The sequence below is a fragment of the Vulpes vulpes genome, chromosome 1 (assembly GCF_048418805.1).
Source record: "Vulpes vulpes isolate BD-2025 chromosome 1, VulVul3, whole genome shotgun sequence".
Lineage (NCBI taxonomy): Eukaryota > Metazoa > Chordata > Mammalia > Carnivora > Canidae > Vulpes > Vulpes vulpes.
The window spans coordinates 139,824,171-139,837,026 of NC_132780.1; the positions used below are offsets into that span (position 1 = coordinate 139,824,171).

The 12,856-nt window shown below is 46.0% G+C and overlaps 1 protein-coding gene across 50 annotated transcripts in view; it reads right to left on the reverse strand.

Moving 5' to 3' along the window:
• Positions 1 to 12,856, reverse strand: part of TRERF1 (transcriptional regulating factor 1) — a 210,138-nt gene that overhangs the window by 119,132 nt on the left and 78,150 nt on the right. For 38 of the 50 annotated variants that reach the window (XM_072732096.1, XM_072732079.1, XM_072732032.1 and 35 more), the window contains one exon: positions 6,415 to 6,497. The exons of the other annotated variants lie outside the window; for them this stretch is intronic. The gene's annotated coding sequence lies outside the window, so the exon portion shown is untranslated. The remainder of the gene's footprint in view (positions 1 to 6,414; positions 6,498 to 12,856) is intronic. 50 annotated transcript variants of the gene reach the window in all.

Consider the following 12,856-nt stretch of genomic DNA (forward strand, 5'->3'; position numbering starts at 1 on the left):
CCTTATTATATTTTAAAATATTCCACCTGGCACAGGTTTTTGTGTGTGTATGCATGTATGTGCTTACACACACGCCTGTGTCCATATGGACATTACCATACTTGTATACATTTAAAAGGACCCTGTAAGATACTGATCTCTAATAGAACAGGAACAGTTTTATTATAATTTACTGCCCTCCTTTCCCCCATGAAAAGGAAGTAAATACCCAAGAGGATAAAGTGCTAAGAAATAACCCATTTTCCCAGGCTTTCATTTTAAGAGCCTCTTTTTTAGAGGCCCATCAGGTATGCTATCGATGGTGATCAGGGAATACTGAATACTGAACCACCCACACTTCATGGAGGCTGACCGCGCTTGGCATCGGTCTACAACTTGGCATCTTCATCTAGGAAACCAAGATCTGAAAAGAAAAGGAGATCACCAGTCTACCTAGGTCACCCTGAATTCTGCAGTAAAGGTCTTCCAATTTTGTAATCCACCAAGCCACCTGTAAGATGCTGTACCTGTTCACAGCAATAATTCTAAGGCTTTCTCTACTTACTGCAGGGCTCCTGGACCAACAACCCTGCAAGCACTCCAAGGGAGCCACAAATAAAGATTCAGGATTATTATGGACTTTAAGTCTGTGTCCGCCCCCACCCCCAACCCAAATTCATATGTTGAAATCCTAGCCACCAATCTGATAGTATGAGGACGTGGGGCCTTTGGGAACCAACTTGGTTAAGATGAGTCACAAGGGTGGAGCCCCATGATGGGATTAATGTCGTTATAAGAAGAGTCACCAGAGCTTCCTCTTTTCACAAGGGCACAAAGAAGAGGTCAAGTGAGCACATAGCAAGATGGCGGTCGCCTACAGACCAACATAAGAGGTCTCAGAATGAAACCTGCGTTGCCAACACCTTGATCTTAGATTTCCCAGCCTTCAGAACCATGAGAAATAAATTTCTATTTTAAGCCACTCGTCTGTGGTATTTTGTTATGGCAGCCCAAGCTGATTAAAGCAACAGGGTTGTGGTAACGTCTGTCCAAATGAACACTGAGCTATAACTATACACACCGAATAGCCTGCTGTAGAGAGAGATACACCTGAATAAAAACAAGTGGTAAGGAATCTGAATGAAGATGGAATGTCTACTAGAACAGTTGAGGACTGTGCTGTAGGAGCATATGTGAGAACACAAACAGGACTCAAACGGTGACACTGTGCCCAAGAATGAGGCTGTGAACAGGGCAGTAACTGCATTATGTGGTGTGTTGCCGAACAGTCTGCTTTTTCATGAGAAAGACACATCTTAGTTCATGTCCTTGTTTACCGAGGATCCATGAAATGTTAGAGGTCAGTGACATGTCAGGATTAGGTCACCTTTTGTCAGTCAAGATGAAGACCATTCAAACAGCCTGGCAGGAAGGCACAGACCTCAAAACCCTCTTTGGTGCTGCAATTCCAGAATTCCATTCAGAATTTCACACAGGCATGCAAGCAGTTCCCCCACCCCCCCCCCACCCCCCAAAAAAAAGCAATGACAGAGAAGTTGCTTTCACACCAGTCATGGCCTCACACAGAAGCTTAATCCCTGGCTGGAAGGCAAAACATGTTTGTGGCAAAGCCAAGCAGGCATGTGAAGCGAAGCAGAATGAGGAATGTTTTATTACTGTTCTGGATGCCAGGGGTGGTTAGGTGTATGTTTGGGGTTTTTTAATGACTCCAAAAGACATCTTAAAAAGTCATACTCTTTTGGCAGCTCCAAGATGCAACTGTTACAAGTACTAGCTTCCCAGCAACTAATGCACACACTGATTTTCTCACAAGCACCCTTTCCTTTCTGGGGGTTTTCAACCAAATTACATTCTCTCTTTCTCTCCCTAACTCCCTCTATGCCTGTGTGGGTTTTTTTTTTTTTTTCATTTTTAAAAAATATTTTATTTATTTATTCATGAGAGACACAGACAGAGACAGAGGCAGACATAGGCAGAGGGAGAAGCAGGTTCCATGCAGGGAGCCTGATGTGGGACTTGATCCCGGGACTCCTGGATCATACCCTGAGCCAAAGGCAGACGCTCAACCGCTAAGCCACTCAGCCGTCCCTGTGCATGTGTTTCTTGTGTGTGTGTGTGTGTGTGTGTGCTTTCCCACACATAGAGGCATATGCTACACAACTGAAGGCCAAATCCAACTGAACAGATTTATCATTTGGGGGGTCAAATGGTGGAAAAAGAAAAACTGTTGGTACAATTTTTAATCTGAACTATTTAGGTATTGCAAGATTTTCCTTCTACTGGTAGAAAATGACACTAACAATTCTAAATTAGTGACTTGAGAGTAAATAGTTTCTTCTTTATAAAATGAATTGGATTTATCAAGACTTGTGTTCAAGTGAATTTCTCCTGCTGCACTAAATCAAATAAAGACAGGCTGTCCTAAAGCTTGAGAGTACTTGAGGGAGCACAGGGTCAACCTGTGCTCTTCTTATCACTAATCTGGGAACCCCCAAATCAAGATACTTCACCCTGCTGAGACTCTGAGAGGTCTGCCTTATGGTACTAAAGGCTTCAGAGAATAATTCACAGCATTTTGTCAGTTAAAATTCAACTGAAATAAATACCCAAGACTAGCTTTGGTGATCCTAAAATCCATCTACCCAGAGAAGCCCAATGGTGTAGCTGGTTTGGGAAGCCAAAGCTGAGGAGGGTCACTTACCCCCTCCAGAGCCTCCAAACTGAGAACATCGGTAGGAAAATCAGCTGGAATACGTCATGACAGGCCTTCAACAATTTATTTATTTTATTTTATTTTTTAAAGATTTTATCTATTCATTCATGAGAGACACACAGAGAGGCAGAGACACAGGCAGAGGGAGAAGCAGGATCCATGCAGGGAGCCCGACACAGGACTCAATCCCAGGTCTCCAGGATCAGGCCCTGGGCCCAAGGCAGCGCTAAACCATTGAGCAACCCGGGCTGCCCAGGCCTTCAATAATTTATAAAACTTTTCAACTAAGAATACATTAATAAGTTACTGTAAAATGAAAATTCCCTCTTTTTCAGGGAGTATATCTACTTTAACTTAACTGTATGCTACCTAAAATTTTCTTTCTTAGATTTTCCCCAAAATGAATTCTAAAATAAAAAGCATTCCATTGGGAAAAAAATCCATAAACACTAAATTTTTTAATACTTTTATTTACCTCATCTCTAACTGAACTAATCAGTGACAAATAATATATTTGCTGTGAAGAGAGTTAATTTCCTGGATTAAATGTGCACATAAACACATAAATGTGACAATATTTTGAGATATATGACACTAATAAAGGTAACATTTATTGGGCCAACTACTGGAAGACTGGGCACTTTACCTGGATTACCTCAGTTAATCCTTACAACAATCTATAAAGTAGGTGCTATTCTCACTCCCATTTTATAGATAAGGTTTAAACGAGAAGACTCATTAATGTAATTTAATCTCTACTAACCTAGAATATGAGTTCAGTGTTTACGCTGGCTATAAAAGGGTTGAATAAGCATATGAAAAATTAAGCAGAATTGTAGAAAGCATGGTTAAAACCTACTAGAAGAGCCTACGTTTTAAACAGACTGAAAAGCAGATGCTAACTGCAAGCCTTACGATGGGAACTGGGAAGGTTCTGCCTGAAACCAAGCTATGGATTCAGACCTTCACTTGTTAAAAGCAGGTGTCCTCTCACTATTACTTCCAATAATTAGTTTAAATGAGTAAGGTTTCTAGAGCTGATCCAGTATAGTGGATGTCAGCAGCCACTCTCCTGGTAGCCACTTTCCTTCTTCCCCAAGCAACAGTCACCTCTGTCTCCTCCTCCTCGCCTTGCACTCCTCCAGGAGAGGGACAGACCAATCAGAAAAACCTCCCAGCCCTGCCAATCAACAGACAGCATCTACCTGACTACTGGGATTGGCTGAGGAGTGGGCATGTGGTTCTGGCCAATGAAATGCCAAGGTTGGTGTGCTGGGGATGGAATTCTGAGAATGATACTTTCTCAGTCTTTTAAGAAGTTACTGGCAAGGATGCTTCTTTCCTTCAAGCCAAACGGATTCAACTATGAGCCCAGGAACTTCCGCAGCCATTCGGCCTCCCTGAGAAAAGCCAACCTGGGGATGAACTGACATCACAGAAGAGTAACAGAGAGATGAAAAGATACTGGATGGTTGACATCATGTTGATGTCGGCTGCTATTTCACACCCACAATGCAATCCACCCTATACCGGACCTTCACAGGTACCATGAGCCATTTGATTAATTCCCTGTACTGTGGGAGCCCCTTCGAATTGGGTTTGACAATGGTCACAACCCCAAAGGGTCCGACTGATAAATGAGAAGAAAGCACCAATTCACAGCTTTCTCCTGCATGTTCTTGCAAGAGACACCATTTCTTAACTGTTTCAAGTGGTTTTGTGTTGGCTTTCAAGAAACACTTTCAAGAAATTATGAGTGGCCTTGAGCAAGTCACTTGACTTTCCTGAGTCTTCCCAATTGCAAAAAGGATGAAGTTTGACTAGAAGATTTCTGTTGCTCCTTCCAGCCCTCACAGCCAACAGTTCTAGGTGGCTGACCTCATAATGCAAAGTTTCACTTACTCCACCAAACAAAAAACGCCTCTTTGGATAGAAACATCCCTTGCAATATAATCCAAGCAATCTGCATCTTTGCTTGGATAGATATTTCCTGTTTGCACCTCTCTATCCCCACTTCTGCACTCAGTTCTGTGCCTGCCCCTCTTCCCAAGGGTCTGATCTCTATGGAAAACACCAGCCTGGCTCCCAGCCATCTAGCTTCTGGTTGAGTGTGCCTAACAGAATACACCATCAGGAGACAGGAGAACTGGGCAGCCCGGGTAGCTCAGCAGTTTAGCGCTGCCTTAGGCCCGGGGCCTGATCCTGGAGACCCGGGATCCAGTCCCGCATCGGGCTCCCTGCATGGAGCCTGCTTCTCCCTCTGCTTGTGTCTCTGCCTCTCTCATAAATAAATAAATAAATAAATAAATAAATAAATAAATAAATAAAATCTTAAAAAAAAAAAAAAAGGAGACAGGAGAACTGACAAGGGAGTTTGATGAGGATATTTCGTCTCTTGGCTCTTTCCCAGCTGTGTGGCTGAAGGCTGACTGCATCTCTCCACCAGAGAGAGCCTTTCCATGGAGCTTCTCTTTCCAGTTCTAATAACCGATCCTTTCCTCTTTCTTCTTTCAGGACTACGCATGGTAACAGCTCCCTCACACATAGCTAGCCATGGGGTAGTTCCACATCTTGTGCTCGGATCTCTTAACCCTGCCTACACCACTTAAACAGTCTCTTCAGGAGAGTCTTTTGGATGTCTCCACTTGAATGAAACACCTGTTTCTTGCTGGAACCCCAAGACACAATGGCTTAAAAATTAAATCAAAATCAAGCACAGGGCAGCCCTGGTGGCACAGCGGTTTAGCGCTGCCTGCAACCCAGGGTGTGATCCTGGAGACCCGGGATCAAGTCCCATGTCAGGCTCCCTGCGTGGAGCCTGCTTCTCCCTCTGCCTGTGTCTCTGCCTCTCTCTCTCTCTGTGTCGCTCATGAATAGATAAAGAAAATCTTAAAAAAAAATCAAATACAACAACAACAAAAAAAGAGGCAATCAACTTTCAGTCTCACATAAGAGAGATGAAAAGTATGGCACCTGCCAAGAAAAAGAACCTGCGCATACCAAGACAATCAAATTAGACACCCACCACCCTCCTTTCCCCATTGTTACTGAGGATTGTGGGAAACGGTCATCTCTTGCCATGCCAGGATTTAAACATTAACAAAAAATAAAAATAAAAAAAAATAAACATTAACAAAAAAAAATCTGTTTATACACAAACTTATTGACCCTTCAGACAACTTCTGCATGAGACGTGGCAAAGGAATCACAGCTATGTGCCCATTTTCTAGAGGGATACACTGAGTCTGGAAGAAAACACAGGGCTAGAGATGATTTGAACAAACAAACAAAAACCCTAGAAATGTCCAGGGCCAGATCAAAGCTCCTTGGTTCAAGAATCTGCCTCTTATAGGCTCTGTGGGGTTTCTCAGAGCAGCCTTCTCTACTACAATTCTCCAGAAAGGTCTAATTTAATTCCCCCTGAACACATCTAGAGCTACCACCAGTGACTGTCCTCTGTCACCTTCACTATTCACAACCACTCTGCAAAGTTGAGAGAGACAAGGCACATTCCAAGTGATGCCGAATGCCAATATGTGAATCCACAATCACCAACCATTTCCCAAAGAAACTCTTCTAGAAATTATGGGTGACCAGACCCACAGCAGCCTTTCTGCCCTTATTGGCACATTTTCCACTCCATAGATACCAAAGAAATACTATTAGGACCCCTTCATCACAAAACATTTCGGAGCGGCTACCTGTTTCAGGATTAAGACGCTTAATCTTTCAGGGTCGTCCTGCTTCCATGTCTTCCTCCTTCAGCATCCTCCAGAGCCAGGGCCTGTAGGAGTGACCCAAAAAGCATATTCAGGATATTTGGCTTCAACATGGGAAAGATCCTATGGATCAGGAGAGACTGGAGAAGCAGCCGAAGCTGGAGCCCTGAAGAATCCAACAGCCGATGGACCTGCCCAGGAGGAGGACCCTGCAAAGGCTGCTGAGGAAGGTCCCCAAGGGAGAAGAGCATTTAGGAGAGAAAGACACCCACCTCTATTCCAGTTACTCAGGCCTGAAACCCAGGAGTCTCTGTGACTCCCCTCTTTCCCACACACGCCACATCCAGTCCACCAACAAAGGATGTCACCTGATTCTTCAAAATACATCCAGACTTACCACTTCTCATCACCCCCACCAGCAGCTTCTCTCCTTGGATTACTGCAAGGACTTCCTAACTGGTCTCCCTACTTTCACCCTTGCTTGCCTTTCAACAATCTGTCTATTATGTGGATCAAACTGTACTATGGGTTGGATTGCATCTCCCCCAAATTCTTAGGTTGAAGTCCTAGCCCCCAGTACCTCAGAATGACCTTATTTGGAAATCGGGTTATTGTGGATGTAATTAGCTATTAAGATGAGATCATCTCGGAGTAGGGTGGGTCTCTAATCCAGTACGACTGGTGCCCTTATAAAAAGGGGAAATTAGGACGCAGGCAGTCACACAGAGAGAACGCTGCTGTGTGAAGGTTGGCGTTTTGCTGCCTAAGACCAGGAGCTACCAGAAGCTGGGAGGGGGGCCTGGAACAGATCCTTCCCTAGTGCCTTCAGAGGAAGTGAGGCCCTGCCGACACCTTGATCTGGGACTTCTGGCCTCCAGAACTGTGAGAAAATACCCCACTGTTATTCAAGCCACCCAGTTTGAGGTATTTTGTTATGGCAGCCCGAGCCGCCTGATGCACCATGCTCCCTACAGCAGCCTCAGCGATCATTTAAAAATCACTCTTCTGCTCAAAAGACTTGGAGAGTATTTCATCTCTTCTCAATATAAAAGACAAAGTACTTGAAATGACCTTCGGGGCCCATGTGACCTGGCCCATCCTCTTCCTTGACATTTCTTTCTCCCACTCTGCCCCTCTTCAATTTCCTCTAGCTAGAATGGCTTCTTCAAACATCCTAAGCAGGCTCCTCCCTCAAGACTTTTTGCATTTGCTCTTCACTCTGCCCAGAACACTCCTCTCCTGGGGCATCCTTTACTTTTTTCAGGTTCTGGTGACAATGTCACTCTCTTAGAGGGACCCTCCCCCACCGCCCCAGCCCCTGTCCTATCCCCCCCACCCACCTTCTCTGTTCTATTTTTTTGGTAGCATTTACTAGCATCTGACATCTGTTTATATTTTTTTACCTTCTTCCCTCATGCCAAGTCTATCAACTCCCCATAAGCAGGGGCATGGTGTTATGATACATGCCAGAGCCTGGCACAGAGGAGTGTGCTCAAGAAACAGTTGCAGAGAGATTTGTTGGTGGAATGAAGGAAACCAAGAGAAATGAGAGGAGCAAAAAGGAGAAAGCTGTCCAACGTCAAAAGTAGCAGAGTCTAGAAAGATAAGGAGTGAAGTGTCCATTGGGTGTGGCAATATGGAGGCTGCAGGTGCCCTGATGATGACAGTCCCTGTGGAGGGCAGGAGCCCTCTGCAGCAAATCCAACCGGGTCCCTCCTCTGTGCCACGTACACCTTCCATAGGCAGGAACCAGCCCAAGTGAGCTGTGTCAACTGAGGAGCAAAATCTGAGGGCACATTCTTTTCAGACATCTGTCTGTAAGGACAGGAGGAGAAGGAATGAGAACTAGAGAGTAAAGGTTTGAGGTTTGGTTTCAGCCAGGAGACTGAAGGGGGTGAGGTCCCAGGAGCCACAGAAGATGTGGAAAACTCATGTATAGGAAGAAGGTTCTCTCTGGCCAAGAGGAGAGATGTGTCCATCTCTGAGTGGAAGAAAATCAGGTTGGGATGAGACCCAATGTCAGTATCCACAAGGGAGCAGAGGCAGGAACCTGAGTGGGCCCACGCTGAGCTGTTTGAACTTGTCAATGAATAAACAAAGCCAGGTTGTCTCCTGAACGAAGGAAGGGCAGACAAGAGCTTGACAAGGGGTGTGGTGTGGAACACCCCATCAAGGGGAATCATGTAGGTACACGGGCAGCCTGAAAACCAGAAGCCGCCTTAAACTTTGCGCCCTCAGTGCCTCATTGGTCTCACCCAGTGGCAACCAGGGTTGGAGAGCTGGTTGCTGGCCAGCAGCACTGAGGGCCCAGCTGAAACTAGAAGCCATGGTTTCACAGAAGCACAATCCACAGGGCTGGGGTGAGGGCGGGGGGTTCTGAATTAGTAGAATCTTCCCAAAACTGAATCCAGAGGCCTCCACAGCTCCATCCGCTTCTGTCAAGGCTGCACCATTGTCCAGGCTCCCAGAGTCAGCCCCTAGAGAGCCCTCTGAACACTCCCCAGACTCCTCCCCACAGGTTATAAATTGGGCCCTGTACCCCACAAGAGGGCTCATACTCTGCTGAGCACCCGCAACAGCATGTGTGCTGGGTGGGACACAAGCCAAACCCTCACACAACAGTCTTGTGAGGTGTTTTTAGCTTCCGCATGCAGACGATGAAACTGAGATTCAAGAAATTAAGTAACCTGCTCAAGGTCACATGGTAGTGAGGGCTAGAACTGGGGGCCTGAAACCTTCCATTTCTCTATCCCCCTTTCTATATTCATGTCACCACCCTAGTCCAAGCCCTCAAAGTTTCATTCCTAAAATTCAACAGGATAAATGGGTTCTTACTCACCTCCCAGCATTCCCCATCTACAGGGCACCCAGCCAGGTGAGCCTTCCTACAGCACCATTTTTACCTAGCCCCGTCCTGCTCAGTTTTGGCAGCTCCAGATCTGGGAAATTTTCTAAGTCCATAGTCATTCCTTGGGTTCCTTCAACAATGATGCACTCAACTTTTTCAGTCCTGTTTCCCACAGTCACCCTCTGCTCCACCCCATCCCGTAGCCCCTCCCTTTTCTATGCCCGGCAGACCCAGGTGCCCCACATGCATGTTCCTTCCCTGCAGCCTGCCCCTCTTGGTTGGCTCCTGCAGCCCACTGAGCTGCACCACCCCAGATCTTTAGCTCTTCTGGCTCTTCTTGAGCTCACTACATTGACCTTCCACGTAAACTGCCAACCCCTTGAAGGTGATTGATATTAATGTTGAAAATGCTTGGGGTTGCCCACTGCTCAACACAGGGTCTTGGTAAACATTACTTGATATGCAGAACAATGCCAATGAAGCTCAGATGGTGCACTGGTAGAAGTTTTTCAGAAAATACAGGAGAACTAGGATGAGCAAGGGAAGGGACACAGGGCCATCTTGAAGTTTCTGGAAGCATACTTATTGTTCCTTTGCAGAAACACCCGAGTCTGGCATCCTATAAGAGCTATCCCCATGAGAAGGAGGGTGCTAGATTTAGCTCCCCCTCCTCTTCCTGCTCCCACATATTCAAGGTCTTGGCATCCTTCCTTAGCTACCCCTTCACATGCTTTTGCAGACATAGATAGATATCCTCTCTCCTTCTCTCTTCAAGGGAAGAGCTTGAGATGTGAGAAATCCAGCTCAGTGGGGTTCGTGGTGACGAAACCCACCAGCGAAATGGTCAGTGCCAGATGCCCAGAAGTGGGAAAAAGGATACTCCATTTCTAGGGAATTGGGAGTTGCCCCTAATCCACTTCAGTCATCAGCCACGGGCCACACAATAATTCTGGGCTTCATGGGGCCACAGGAGGAGTATGAGTGGGAAAGACGAAATTCTGCAAAATACTCGAGTGCCATCAGATAACACCCCATACCGAGAGAATGGGTATCAGCTGAATAACAAGGTCTGGGAGAAAACTAGAGGGCTCAAGGTGATGCTGTCTGCTGAGAGGCCCAATAAGAAATGAAGAGCTCCTCAAACCAGTGGAACCCAAGGAGCAGTGGGGTCCTCATGACCTAGCTGAAATAAGGAGCTCTGGAGTCAGGCCTGGGATCAAATCCTGACCTGGTCACCCAGGGGCTGTCCTATCTTAGGTTTGTCACTCAACCTCACTGCTCATGCAGCCTGGTCCTGCATGAGCTACTGTGAGGCCTAAATACAACACACGTATAAAAACATCTAGCACAGCACGTGGCTTTACATAAGGGGCCCAATAAATGCTGCCCCCCCCCAAGCCTTCAAACTTCACAGCTCTCAACCCTGGATAATGAGAGCAAGAACAGAAGCGACAGAGCCCTTCCCAGAGAGAAGTTCTGCAAAGGAAGATGGCAACAGTCAGCAAAAGGAAGGAGAACAAAGGGGCCACCCCATGGCCTCTCAGAGAGAAGCGCCGGACCTCTGTGAACACCCGGGTTTCAAAACACAACAAAGCTTCGGGCCTCAGACCATACCCAAACAGGAAGTTTGTGACAAACTTAGCAAACACACAGGCACAACTGTAGGAGGTTGCACACCACTCAGAAAAGATGAAAACCGGCCCCCCTCAGAGGTCAGTGTGGAATAAAAGGAGCATTCCGAGCACACAAAACTCTTGCTGGGCATCAGCGACCATCCTGCCTTGTGCTCCTCCTCCCCTTGAGCATGTGGCCCAACCCACATCGAGCTGCTCTGGTTTTCCAAAGCCAGGGTCTGGCCACTGCTCCCCACTTTCTGTCCTTTCCCTACCTCTGCAGGCATCAAGGACAGTGAACACCCTGAACAGCAATCAGGAGCCCGGGTGACTCAGGTGCGTGGGGTCACTCTTCACCCGGGACAACTGAGCACAGAAAGAGGAAGTGATGTGTGGAGGTGCCGGGCCAATGTGTGTTTCATCAGGCACCCCAGCACTCCACAGCGGGGTCATCAGGCTGCCATTTTCCCTCCTCTGCAATGCTGCCTGCACTAACATTTGCATTTGCACTGTTTACACTGGCATGAGCACTACTAGCACCTCACTTCATGTGTTTATAAGTGCAGACAGAAAGGGACGCACCAACCTCCACGATCTGTGACCCATCTCCCCACCTAGACTGAAAACCAGGAGGTCTCTTCCCCTCTATTCACAATCTCCTAAACCTGTGGGTTGAGCCACATGCTTGGTGAGTGCACTCCAGAAAATACTTGATAAATTAAATGAACATCAATGCCACTCACTACCTTACCCCACCCCACCCCAGGTTGTGTCCCTCATGTCTTGATACACCCTTAGCAGACAGGTCCCCAGTTCCAGCCCTCCCGGGTGAAAGGCCCAAGTGTAAACTTAGTCCCCTGATAATCAGCCTCACTGCCCACCCCCTCCTTGGCACCTCCGGCAGTGGTTTCCCCACCTCCCCGAGTTGGGTTCCTTTAAAAAAAAAAAATGACTCATTTAGGAAGAGACAAAACCAGAAACTTCAATGGTAAAGATAAAACAGCACCAAGTCTCTTTCAACATCCCCTACTCCATGTAGAATTTAGATCTGATAAAGACTCCCCAAACTGGACCTCTTAATTCGGAACTTACGGTATTTATAATTCTTCTAGCGAAAACATTTCCAGTAATATCTCCTCTCTGAACTTTTCAGGGTCTTCTTTAAAAAAAAAAAAAAGATTTATTTATTCACTTCAGAGAGAGTGAGGAGGGGCAGACGGAGAAGGAGACAGAAACTTTAGCAGATTCCTTGCTGAGCCCGACACAGGGCTTGATCTTACAACCCTGAGATCATGACCTGAGCTGAAACCAAGAGTTGGACACTCAACTGACTGAGCCACCCAGGTGCCCCCAGGGTCTTCTTTATAAATGGCCTTTTTATAAGTCAGGCCTCTAGTCGGTAGCTTTTTCAAAATGAAGGAATGAGAAAGTAAGTCCATGTTCTCAACTCCTGGGCAAAAATCATTTATTTGATGTTTCACTATGTTTATGATTCCAACTAACCAAAGGATATTGGCATTATTATCACTGGCCTACTGAGAATCATGGGGAATTTTTCTTAAAAAAGTAAAAATTCTGGGTAGGTAACAAGTCTATGTAACACTGGTGCACAGTATTTGAAAGGAATAAAATTATATAATACCATAAGCAGAACTGTAACATTTTGGGGCCAAAATGAGTAATTAGGAGACTCCTTACTCAGGGGTTCTCAACATTGGCTGCATTAAAAAAATTCCCAGGTCCCATCCCCAAAGATGATTCAGACACCTTTAGGCTGGAGTGGGGCTCTGGCATTGGGTATTTTTAAAGTTCCCTAGTGATTTTAATGTGCATCCAGGATTGAGAACCACTGATCTACAGCAGATAAGAAGACTGAGATCTAAACAAATTAAGGTATAGTTCAAGACTGCATAGCCAGAGCCCAAACCAGAACCAAATCTGACATTTATGACTCCTTATCCAG